Here is a 14,114-nt window from a genome sequence, read left to right on the forward strand (position 1 = left end):
CAACTAAACAGTGCTAAGCAATGAGTAGAGGAGTCAGTTTGACAGTTGGGTGAGATGGCATCACATGGGCTCAGAGATTAAGACAGGTTGGATGAAGCCTCCAATTATGTGGAGGAATATGATCTTGAAGCCTACGCCAAAAGAGTTTCAGCTGTTCTTGCTGACAACGATCAAAAGAAGAAGTACAAGGCTGAGTAGGGGAAGGCAAAGAGGCTCATTCTTGATGGAGTTCGAGATCATGTTGTCTCACACTTGCAGGGCAAGGATATAACCCAAGAGATGTGGGAAGCCTTATCATCTCTGTATGAAGGCTCTTCCGAACAACAGAAGATGTATTTAGAGTAGAAGTTGCAGCAGATCTTGATGCAGAAAGGAGAAGGGGTGAAACTCTATCTTCAATGTCTTCGGGACACCAGAGACCAAGTTATTGCATTGGGGTCCACTCCTCAGCCAACTACGATGGTGAGGATGTCCCTGAATGGAGTCTTGGAAGAATGGCACATTTTCTTCCAAAGCATATTGGGCAGGGAAAAACTACCTTCATGGGAGGAGATGTGGGTGAATCTTCAACATAAGGAGTTAAGGAGAGGCCTAGTGAAGGTCAACATCAATGGTAGCAGTGGGAGTGGTAAAAAGATAAAGGAGGAGGAGAAAAATGCATCTCTAGCATCGAAGGGACAACAAAAGTAGAAGTGGAAGATGAAATGTTTCAGATTTGGAGAGATGGGTCACTTTGCATCTTAGTGTCCTTTGAAGAAAAATTATAAGGATGAGAAGCATGATCCAAAGGTTGCAGTCATGAAGATAAACGAGGAAGAGTATGCCATGAGTGCCCACGCATCTCTAGGAGGGAGATGGGCTGATATTGAGTTGTAGTCGAGAGGACCACATGTGGGTAGGATCCTTGAGGAGTCCACCTCTTGGATCAATTCCTTGCTATGGGAGCCCAAGATTCAGCAATAGCGAGATGGACTTAGTGTTGGATGATGTAGTGGGTTGTTTGGAGGATAGATGCAGTAGTCGGAGACCAGAGACTGATCGGCGCAGGTAAGGTTGGCAGCAGTGCAGTTGGCACAGTGCAAAAGTGAGTAGCAACACAGAATATTCAGAGGGTCAGTTACTAATAGTAGTCAGATTCCAACATTCATTGTATTATGTTGAACACAGTTAAGTTCAGTTAATTTTGGATGTTTTTCAGTTGCTTCTCTCAGCAATTGAGTTGTAGTACGGATGTAGTGTTAGTAGTGGCAGTGCTACCAGCATTGCAAATCCAACATTTGAGAGGGAGCTGTAGTAAAAATGTAGTAGTGGAAGTGGTAGTGTCATGGGAAGTAGTACAGAAGCAGCAACAACACAATGTTGGTGGCAACAACTGTGCAAAAAGGAGGTGCTTTAAAAACAGAGCAACATGTAGGTGGACATTGTTGCTAAAGCACTTTCCTCGCCAAGAGGGAGTGTTAGTTTTTGGTAGCATTAGAAGTGCTCTAGCCTTGAAAATTTGCAGAGAGGCTAAGGCACATGAGTTCTAAAGAATCTAGACACTGTTTGGTAAAATTCCACCCGGATTGTATTTTATTAAAATAATTAATATTTTTAATGGGATTCCTAAGTCTAAAATTAGGAAAATTAAAATATTAATGGGTATTAATCAAAATATGGGTGAGAATGATCTAGAAGGCAGATCAAGTCATGTTTTAATATTAGCAGTTGATTAGAAACTTAATCTCGGCCGTTGAAGAATCAACATGAAAAGTATAAAATGGAGGCCTGGGGTTCATTTGGAAACACACATAGAGAGAATGAATTGATCTGGAGTTCAATTTCTGGGGCTAGGAAGCTGAGAAATTTGAACTAGGTGATCATTCAGCAGCAAAGGGGCAGATGAATCTGCGAGGATGAATTTCTGAAGAATAATGACAGAGAGGCAGAGAGAGCTTGTAGAGGCAGCGTAGTGGCTGGGAGAGCTGATGCTAGGCTAGTCTGGGCCCACGCAGCCTTGACGTAGAGTTAGAAGAGCCAACACAGAGGAGAAAGTTGCTTGTCATGTAGAAGCTGGAATTGCCGGGAACTGCCAGAACAACTGGGATAGATGACACAGAGGGAAGAAGAGGTGACACAGGGCTGACGCAGGGCCTATGCAGGGCCAACACATAAGTAGTCGGGGTTAGTAAGTCTTGTTTCCGAATCAACCAGAATTCTGCCGGGTGAAGTGAGGTAAAACTTACTCAAATTTTCCGCCAGTATTTTCTCTATAAAGGATTGCTAGATGAGCAATGAGCATCCTAAATTTCTATTCAAATATTTCTCCTTCATAGTAATAAACCCTCAAAGCTGCTGCATCGATTTTCCCACATTGGGTTTTTCTGAGGGCTATTGTGTCCAAAAATAAGTGTGTCTTATGTATCTTGTTATTTGCTCTGTTTTTTGTTTCATGAGATCAAATATTTAATTAGTGTAGGATGGAGAAGTAATTTGCTTTAGTATTCAGAAGAATAAATTGATGAATGTAATTTAAAAAATCAAGTAGGTGAAGTAGATTCATATTTGCTGCAGTAGGGGTTCCTTCAGTGTAGGAATTTTCACACTTTATACCAAGTTAATATTCATCTTCTCTAACAATCAATCTTTTTTTTACTTTTCAAATTATTTGCTTTAATGTTTGATTTAGCCATCGAGTAGGTTTACAAGTCCATGGAAGTAAGTAACTCATAGTCTGATGAAGCCTATTTAATGACCTGGAATACTCCATGGCTTGGTCAATTGGTTAACGTAGCCATAAATGCAAGATGTAGCATGATGTAAACCAAGAAATAATGAGCTTGCTACTCATTGCTCCCGTTAAGAGCATAACTTTGAAAGTGTATTATAACCATTCTTAAATGTTAAGAATACATTGAGCTTGCTTTGGAGTGTGGATTTATTTTTTCCTCTTCAGAGAGTTTTCCTTATAAGTCTTGTTGTTTGAGGTTTGTTTTATGTTGTTTGTCTCTCTTTCATTTTAAAATGTGGTATCATGGTATGGGTCGATATAGAATCTCAAACAAGAGGGATATGATACTAAAATCCATGAAAGCATAAATAGGTAGAAATGTAGAATTGAAAGTGTAGACATTTGTATTGTTATTAGGCTAGCAATTGCAGCGCATATTGCAAAGGAAACACTGTAAAGTGGTAGCATAGGAAAGAGTAGCATAAAATAAAGAAACATTTTTTTTTTTTTTTGCAATTTTGTTTCTTTACTCGTGTTTTTAAAAAAAAAGAAAAAAAAAAAAGAAAAAAAGAAAAAAAAAGAAAAAAGAAAAAAAAGAAAAAAAAAAAAAAAGAAAAAAAAGAAAAAAAAGAAAAAATCATTTGTTTTCCCATCAAAGAAAGAGAAATAACAATCAATATTTCTAGTGAGAAGAATAGTATCAACTTTTAAAAGTAAGAAATCCCTTCCCTGGTGATAGTACATTTTTGTTTTGAAAGGAACTTATTTTCATGATCTTTTAAATAACAGATTCCTCTCCAACAGACCTTTTAGAAAGACCATTTTTATTCAGCTGGTTGAAATAGGTAGGTGTATTTTGTCTAGTGCTTTCTGAGATATTGAACTTAAAGGAATAGGTAAAGAGAATGCCAGGCAAAAAAGAGTAGAGTGACTAAATGTCAAATGGAAATGACATTGATGAATCTCTTAAGAGTTTTTCATTTGGGCCTTCTTCAGCTGATGAGGTAATATGAACTTCCTCGACTCCAGCTCCTCCAGAATAAGGGGTGGAGAATTATTTTCATTGAGCTACTAGATCTCAAATCAAAATATCCATCTTGGTGATTGCCTTGGAACAAATTCTTTGTTATTGATTGCATGTAAGTTGCACTTTTTCATAATGGATGAGACATATGGGCCAAAGTAATCAAGACCTATATACGAGGAAATCTGCATGCTTATTCTTGTAATCGGGGAATCTAGTCACTCATTTAAGGATCATAATTCAAGACCTTAGTGCCTTTCAAAAATCGATTGTTTTCCTATCAAACAAAAAACAACAATCAAATTTGCTAGTGAGAAGAATGGTAGCAACTTTAACTGTAAGAGCTCCCTTCCCTAGTGATAGTACATTTTGGTTTTGAAAGGAAATTATTTTCCTTATATTTTAAATAACAAATTCCTCTCCAAGAAACCATTCTAAAAGACCCTTTTTATTCAACTGATTGAAATAGCTAAGTGCCTTTTGTCTATTGCTTTTTGAGTTATTGAACTTAAGGGAATAGGTAAAGAGAATGCTAGAAAAAAAAATAATAGTGACTAAATGCCAAATAGCAATCACATTGATGAATCTCTTCAAATTTTCTCTTCATATTTTCTAATGTGGGTCTTATTCAACTAATGAGGTAGTAGGAACTTTCTCGGTTTCGGCTCCTCCAGAATAAGGGGTGGAGAATTATGTTCAGTGAACTACTAGACCTCAAATAAAATAATCCATCTTGGTGATTGTTGTGTAGCAACTTCTTTGTTATTTATTACATGTAGGTTGTAATATTTCATAATGGATGAGACAGTTGGGCCAAAGTACTCACAACCTCTATATGAGGAAGTATGCACGCTTATTTTTTTGCTACATGAAGGATGCGCTTGGTTTTTATGAGTGTTTTGGGAAAACTTCACCCTTCTAGGAAATGAGTGACTTCTATCACATTCCCAACATCCCATGGAACTCTGTCTCCACCTTATAGCTGGAACGTTTTTTTCCCATAGCTCTCTCTCAGGGTATAATTATGGCTTTCTCTTGTTTCTGTCAAATACATTGTCTCTATATCCCTGTTGTCTGTATCTTTTTGAGTGCTTACTTGAATCAAAGAGCTAATGTGGCTCATTTGGATTCCAAAATCCTCCACTGACCCATTGTCTAAAGAGTCCTCTTCTGTTTTTAATTTTGCTACTTGGTCCTCTTTAGCCTTTTCAACATTGTCTACTTCTAAAGAATCAAATTTTCTTGATAAGTCCTCTTTGGCCCGCTTTTATTATTTCATATGCTTCATATCTAAATGAATGGAACTTGATATAGGCTTCTTGACATTTTCCAAATTCAATGATTTTTCACTGCACTTCTCATGTTTATCGTGAAAAATGGATTTCACACATTCAACATCATGCCTTTTCAGGGCCTATTGTAGTGCTGGAAGATTTCCTTCACCGTGTCTCCTTTCTTCTGTATGTTTGATTTTGATAAAACAAAATTGGCACTAGCTCCTTTAAACATGTATAATTAATCACATTTTCCCTATTTACCTCATTTGACTAGAAAAATTAGACCCTGCATATTCAGTTGTATGTCTCCACCACACATATTCCATATATGATGGGTTATTTTTCATATGTTTCTTTTCATCCATATCACTAAGCATATGAATGCTCGACAAGGGATCCTTTAATGTTGGAAAAATAAGAGATCTCTCCCCTCTTCCCTCATGTTCATTAGAAACATGAGCTTCTTTAAATCCATATTGAGTTTCACTTTGGCCATCTGTCATACTCGATGTATAATCTTCAACTTGTTTCTTTCCCTCTGTATTATCAATTTTTGCTTGAATGTTTGACATATGCTCCTTGATCTATAAAAGAGTTATTTTCTCCTTCCCTTTATCATGTTTGGGAGGAAACGTTATGTCCAAGAGATGGTACTTCTCCTTCTGGACCTCAATGGAACATGTAGGAATGATTTCTTCATGTGTCACTTTTGAAAATCTTATGTCCATATGCTGCTGGCTTTTCTTGTGAAAAATAGTTGGATGTGAGAATCTAGTTTCTTTACATACCACTTTTGGAATGTTGCTTTTCTTTCAAAAGTTTCATTTTTTATCCATGATGGGTTACCTTGTTAATTTCATTTTTATGAGCATGAATGCTTTCTTTATGCATGTTTTTCAGTGTGTGCAAGTTTTGTGTTCACTTCAAAATGACAACTTTAATTGGTTCCTTTGCATCTATCTCCTATTCCATATTTAAAGTGGTATTTTCCTTTAAACACGAATCCTAATTTCTAGGCCCACTCTGATCGACACCAACATTGTTTACCTTTCCTACATAAGCTTCCATTCGTAGTGCACTAGTGCTACACACTAGATATTCCTTTTTAATTTGTCTTTCCCCTTCATGGTTTCTAAATCCTAAGATCTCCCGTTCTCCTTCATGCATTCCCGATTTGATAAATTTTAAATTATTAGGAAATATCGGAGGACATATCCTCAGGTTATTGTTCTCTTTGTTGGGTTTCTTCAACATCTACAAAAACTACCTCCGATCTATACGAAAGTTTATGTTCAGGTCCAAATATAGTGTTGGAGACTTCTCCATCCTCCTCCATTTGCCTTTGGAAGCCCTTAAGATTCTCTGAATTGTTGATGACTCCACACTTATATCATTCTCCTTATGAACCCTCTTGAGTTTCAATGAACTACTAGAAGACTCTGCACTCCTATCCTTGTGGCGAAAATTTAGTCTTGAAGGAATCCTTGGCCTATCAAGTTCCTTTATTTTGCCTCTCCAATGTTGATTCAACCAATGTTGGATCAATGGGACTGGAATCCAAAACTACTTAGGGAAATCCTTCTTCCATAAGGAAGTAACATAATTTCTTTTCCTGTGAGGTATAGAAACAAGCTTCATTGGGTCACAAACCATGAACGCCAAGTTACCATGAATGACAAATCCCACAGATCCAGGACTCCATACTGCCCCATATATGGATAATTTTATCAATGTGTTAGTGCCAACAATGATCCTGCCATCTCCAACCATCAAATACTCTCCCTGTTCTTCTGTAAGCAAGTGCCCAAGAAGGTAAACTACTGCCCAAAATCAAGAAGGGGAGCAACAAAATTTTGCAGGTAGAGTGGATGAATGACCTTCACCTTAGTTGGATCACATGTAATAATAGTTATACCAAAAACTAAATTGGAAAAGAAGAATATGCAAATGAAATGAAATATGGTCATTTGGGTACTAATTAGATACACAACTATACAAAACCCAGAATAAAAAGTGTGGTCATTTGGGTTCCTAGACAAACAATCACACAAAATCCCCAAATCAAAAAATAAGATCCTAAGGCATAAGACCTTTGTCATTTGGCCCTTGCAGATATAATTGTTCTTATATTTTCTTATGTAAACACAGTAACCTTTGCCATTTTTTGTCCTAGCAAAGAAAAGCAAACGAGCACAAAAAAAAATCCAACAAGCATTGGAAGTGTGTCCTGCTTACCTTTTAGGGGCAAGAATTCTTCCGTAGTCCTATGAATCTACTGGATTTCTCATTTTGGTCACCAGGAAATTAAATAAGGTTAGAGAATTTTTTTTGAATGAACTACCAAAATAATAACCCAATTGTTTCCACTGATGAAATAAAATTTAAAGAGTCAAAAAGTCAAATATGAATGGAGATATTTTTCCTAATAGAAATTGTGGTTGTCCAGTGGTGGATGCAATTTACTCAAGAAACTCCAGGGAGGGGTTGTTAACCCGTGATCGTAAAAAAAATAATCCCAAAGAAGATTATGAGCAATGGCTTCTGACCCTAGGCTTTTAGCCCTCACACATAGGGAATGATATACCGAGGGGGGAACCTGTAATAATGATAAGGGAGTGATAAGAACCTAACTTTGACATTGAACCCGTATCACAACCAGAAGGCTGAAGGCATACCTATGAGGAACAAAACCCTAGAGGGATTGTGTTAGCATAATTTTCTCAAGTAAAATTCCAAATGAGGTGAAAATAAATGTTAGGGTTTTGCCTGGTAAGAAGGGTTGAACATCATGACTCTAGAACCTTGCAAGTCCCAAGTGAAACACCATGTTAAATTGAACTTTTTCTATTGTAGACCCTAAAGAAAAACAAAATACAAAGATAGACTCTAGAATTATTCATTACGATTGAGTAATACTTGTGAGACAACACTGAAACCCATCACTTCACTACCGAGCCCTAAAAGAGACCAGATAGTGTGTAAGAGTCATCAATTGCTGGGGTCATGGGTAAATATAACTTGTGAGAAAAAAACAGTATGAAATTAATGACATAAATAGTGGTTGTAACTAAGAAAGAGCACATAAATACATGTACATTAAACAATGCAAAACCCTCTATTGGATATTGCGTATACTTGTTACAAAGGCACAACGTTGAGATAACTGGAAAACGGTGAGAAAACAAATAAGATAAAGTGAGGAAGGGTTATAAAGCTTGTTGGTAGTGAGAGAGACAATGCAGAATGATCACCGGTGGATGGACATGGTAGGGTAGTGTTGAAGCCCCGAAAATCAGGTCTACAACAAGGGGGATACCCACCCGATCCAGACCTTGGTTAGTAGCTCCTTTTCCGTTTGGTATAGTGGGTCCGACTGGGGATATGGGACCAGTTTCCAAATTTATGTGTGTGTGTGTGTGAAGGATTGATATTTCTCTTTCTAACAGTTTCTAAATGGAATACTTTTATTCTAACTCTAATCTAATAATAAGGAAATTGTATTCTAATAAGCAGAAATATCTAAGTCTACACTAACCCGGGGTGTAATCTTTCCGTTATGCGATCTAAAATGATTTCAAATAACAATTGGTAATAAAGATCATTCAACTGTTATGAGAAAAGAATTCAATAAGGATGAACCACTTCGTATAAAAATTTAGATGAAACAGTTGTGGAAAACATATTGCATACTAAGCTACTCATACATCAAGCATAAATAAATAACTATCACCGTACAAAAGTGCCAAATGATAACTCAGGCATTCATGCATCAATATATAAACAATTGAACATGAATATCACTTTAACACAAAGGCAGAAATAGTTAAAAGATAGAAGTACCATTTATAACTAGTCCTACTCATGAGCTTCAAGCGATAATGATTTATCTCTCCTTGATTTAAAATCCACGAAGAGTACAAAAGTGCAACATCAGTAGCAGATATTAAATGCAAATATCAATAAATCCTGTTCCATTCATTCATCAAAACCTCCTCAGAGGGTACAGAAGTGCATGTTCTGGGGATAAGTTTTTGACAAATTTCAGGACCTTCTCTAAATGCATGAGAAGAGTTTAAATACTACTAATTAAATCTAAAAATAACTTGTTACAAAAATGTAGGATGTGGTTTAAATGACTGTCCTAATTTCAGGCAAAAATAAACAAAATTAAAACTAAAATTGAATCAAAAATAAAACTACTTTTGTATCTTCTCTTTGAAATCGCAAGCATTCAGTATCTGTTTGAGAAGAGTCAGCTGGCCGACTTCCGACTTTAGCTGAGCTGAGAAAACAGAATCGGCGAGAGCTAGCGCCATATTCTTGGCAGAATTGATGATATACTTGAGAGTCATCCATTGGCTATGTGGCTTTACCAAGTATGCCCAATAATAATCCCAGTTCAACTTGGTTAACCCTTGGATTGCTTCTGCCTTTTCTTGAGCCTTCTGTTTCCATTATGTCTCTATCGTTGCTTTCTTGTAATTTTTGGGGCTTACAGGTGACTGAGAAATTAGAAGCTTTCCTTTTCGAGAAATTTTTCTCAGCGATGCGTGATTACGCTAATCGCACACCGAAAACTGCCTCCGTTTCTTGATCCAGGCTTCCTTGATGCGTTTTTCACCTTTTGCGCTTTTTTCTTTTAGCGGATATAAAGTTCAAATTTTGTGAAAATAATGATTCCGTAAGCTCTTGATCCTGAGTCTTAAACTGTCTATTTTTGATATCAACGCTGTCGAGTATCCATTTAACCATGTCCGTGCATGGGAGAATTTTGGGCCTTGCTGCTATCCGGTGTAAGAATGAACAAGCTAGCTCTGTGATGGATGCCTAAGAAGAACTATGTGAACCCGCAGTAGTAGTAACTTCCATTACTCTGGGATTTTCCTCCTCAAGTAGATTATACATGCCTCCCCACATAGCAATACCAGCGTCTCTATTACAGGCTATGTCTGTATACAAGGGCGCCATTTCTTTCTCTTCAGAGCTCGGAGCTTTGCTTTTCTTTCCAATAATATTCTGCGTACTGCTTTGTATCATTCTCTGTTCTTCGTTCCTACAATTTACAAGTGAAGTGAGAATAATGATAAGGAAGGGTGATGAGAAAGTTTTAAATGCCAAAGACGTATAAAATATACCACCTTACGTGAAATGATTTTTCGATAAGCACGAAACCATATTCCATTAATAACTGGCAACTAACTCATTTATTAGCATTAAAGCGCATAACTAGGTGTCAGTTTATGGAAAATACTTTTTTGAACCACGAGCCCAAAATATCTGCAATGAAGCGATTTTGCCATTTTCTTCACAATATTGCAGATCGCAACATTGCGGAATCACAACATCGCAAAGTTGATAGCTTGCTATATCGCATTATCGCATTGTCGCTCTATCGCGAAATCACAATATCACAATATCGCAGAAACGTCATATATGACAATCTTCGTTAATCTGTTTTCTGCGAAATGCGATTTGCGATATGCATCATCGCATATCGTCAATTTAAGGTGTTTCAATGTAAGTTGTCTTTTATGTATGCGATGCAATATTTGTTTATTATCGCGTATCGCGATCTCACAAGGTTTAGAATTTGGCTTGTAAGGAGGTATCCTGTTATCTTTTTGCGATGCGATATTTCCGAAGGAAAGATTTTGTCTTACCTTATCATAGAACTTAGATTTTTTGATTTTTCAAGGGAGTCTTCCTAAGTTTATGATGGTAAGTTTTATTATAAAAGGAAATCTAAGCACTTAATTGATTTTTAAATTTTTTAACTAAGGGTCCCCACTTATTTAGTATTAAGAATAACACTAAATAAGAAGGGGGGTTGTTGCTAGCCACAACAATTGGCAATTCACTTGGAAGAACCAGTTATCTCTACTGCTCTTTTGAATTTTCAAAACTCCCAAAACAAAAAATTTTCCAGAAAATTAAACTTTACTATAGAAAGACTAAGTACATTATGCTTTTACCTATCAATGATATTTCGTTTCTTCTTTTTTCAACTTTGATTATTTACTCCCTCAAGCTAGTCCTTGTATCTACATCAGGCATTACTTGGTTTATAAAGATAAAAATAAAGTCTTCTCTGTAAATTAGTTTTAAATATGCTCATTTGTCGTAGGTAGAGCCTCTGTTGCCAGCAAGCGTTTATAGTTCGACAAGGTTACCTATTATACAACAACGATCCTGTATCCTACTTAGAGAAATTTACAACTTTCAAAGAAAAATCCATTTCCACACTTTTCGTTTTCATTTTATTTTTTATCCTTAAAGAACAATGTCTTGGTTTGGTAGCCAATTCATGACACAGCCATTCACTGATTTATAACTTTGCTGATCAAGCTGGCTCGTGATGAGACCCCTTGTCTTTTGATTGCAACAATCTTGAGTCATTTCCCTGTTGTGGTATGCAATATTGGAAAAGTCAGCAAGCTATAATATCTATGATCATGATAAGTCGGCTCGTGATGAGACCTCTTACTCTTTAAGTTAAAGTGTATCTTTGGATCATTATCTGAATATTGCAGTTTCCTAGGCGGGGAGGAAGTCATTTTTGCCTTAAGACAGCTCTGGACGACAATGATAGAGTTTTTGGAAAGAGATCTTCTACAGAGAATCTTCATTTTTGTTATTGATACCTTTCATTGCACTAAAATAAAACAATTTATAACTAAAGGTATTTTTTGTCAAAGTTTATATAGTTGAAACTAGTATCATTTCTAGGTCTAGAGTTTCTGACTATCTCTTTCAATAGTAATGATCAATTTTTTAGAAAGAATTCTATTTTATACAAGTGAAAAAACAAAATCTAAAAGAGAATTTGTGTCTTTTTCGTGTATCTCAAATGTAACCATCTACAACTGGTTTTATTATGAAAAAGAAAAACAACTAATCTACAAAAATAGAAGAATGATCTTCTATGGAAAATATTTTTTGAGGATTTGACCATTAACAGGTAAAGAATCTCTTTTCCCTGTTAAATCCTGTAACATGAAAGTAGACGGACCTATGACTTCTATGATTTGAAAAGGACCAAGCCACATTCTTTGAAATTTTGTATGTTTCCCTTTTTCCTCATGAGCCTTGTCCCATTTTAAAACTAGATCTCCCATTTGAAAATCTTTTCTAGATATCATGTTTGAATCAAAAGAAGCCTTCACTAATGCTTGGTGATGAGCATGAGTAATCTTAGCCCGTTCTCATTGTTCTTCTAACTTAATTAATTCCAGCTGCCTTAGTTGTAAGGAAGAAGTTGGCGCTTCATCAATATATTGAACCAAGGCTAAAGAGGGAATTGCCAAATGAGTTGGAAGGACCACTTCTTTCCCATAAACTAAATTAAAGGGAGAAGTGCCGATAGAGGCTTTCTGCGTTATTCGATCTGCCCATAAAGCATATATTAAAGACTTATGCCAATTTTTATGATTTTGGTCAATGGTTCGCTTAATGATTCTGATTAAATTCTTATTTGTAGATTCAACTAATCCGTTCCCTTGTGGGTAATAATTGGCAAAGTATTTAAGCTTGAAACCCCTTTTGAGTGCAAATTCAGTCATTGCATTACCAGAAAAATATGATGCATTATCAAACATTAAAGCGGAAGGCAACCCAAACCTTGTGATTATGAACTGATCTATGAACTCAATGACATTTTCAGCATTAGCCGTCTTGAGTGGAACTGCTTCTACCCATTTAATGAAGTAATCTGTTGCTGTAAGGATATATCTATGCTGTTTAGAAGAGTGAGGAATGATCTCATCTATTATGTCCAATCCCCACTGATCGAAGGGATATTTAATGTTAACTGGTTGCAGTGGCAAGGATGGTTTTTTTTGTCTCCTAGCAACGGTTTGACAGACTTGACATTTCCTTACATAGTTATGTGCATCTTTGAATAATGTGGGCCAGTAATAGCCTGTGCGTAAGATTTTATGAGCAGTAGCATCTCTAGCGTAGTGTCCACCTGCTGGCCCATCGTGGAGTTCCTGCAAGACTTTTTCACCTTTAGATTTCTCAAGACATCTAAGGAGAACAAAGTCATAATTTATTCTAAAAAGAACATAATTCACGAGCTAATATTGCTTAGATTTTAACCTTAGAGCTCTTTTCTTGGTATGATCGAGGTTTGAAGGAGCATATCCATTCTTTAGATAATAAATAATATCAGCGTATAATGACTCAACATCGTTTAGGCTTACCTCGTATACTTGTACCTCTGCAGATGGATTTTCGGACATTAGCGATGCTCCGGCCAACATTTTGCAAAAGCCTTGACCTTTTACAATACTTGCTAGTTTGATTTCTACGTCATATTCCTGTAAGGCAGTAACCCAATTGGCCCTTTTCTCACCCACATCCTTCTGTACTAGAAGATTTCTTACCGCTGGGAACGGTACTATGATTTTGGTATGTGTTTTGAGTAAAAAATTTCTGAAATATTTAATTGCTTTGAAAACAGCATAAGCTTGTTTCTCCACATCTGAATAATTCAACTAAGCTCTTTGTAAATTGGAACTGAAAAAAGCAATTGGGGCTTCCGCCTTTTCTTGATTTGCTTAAGTGAGTATTGTAGCATATGATCTATTCGAGGCAAATGTATACAAAATAAAAGGGTCGGAAAAATTTGGAGTTGCTAAAGATGGAGCATTAATAATTGCTTGTTTGATCAGATTGAATGCCTCATGTTCATCTTGGCCCCATTTAAAGTTTGCATTTTTTTTTTAATCATTGCTTGTAAAGGAGACACGATTCTTGAAAAGTCTGGAACAAATCTCTTTGCAAAGTTGATCTGGCCAAGAAAAGATTGCATAGCTTTCTTGTTGTGAGGTAGGGGTACTGCGGAAATTTCCTTGATTTTGTCAGGATCAATGTGAATTCCAGATTTTGACACTATGAATCCAAGAAGTTTTCCTTCACTTAATGCGAAAAAGGATTTTTTCGGGTTAAGTGAAATTCCATACCTTAAACAATGTTGGAAGATTTGTTTTAAATCTCTGAGGTGGTTGTTTCGTTTCTTGGAATACACAGTTATATCATCCAAATAGATTACCACTGATTTATTAACTAACCCCTTGAATGCGATGTCCATGGCTCTCTGAAA

The sequence above is a fragment of the Pinus tabuliformis genome, chromosome 6 (assembly GCF_031772625.1).
Source record: "Pinus tabuliformis cultivar Carrire ecotype Pingquan chromosome 6, CPIR1, whole genome shotgun sequence".
NCBI classification, from domain to species: Eukaryota; Viridiplantae; Streptophyta; class Pinopsida; order Pinales; family Pinaceae; genus Pinus; species Pinus tabuliformis.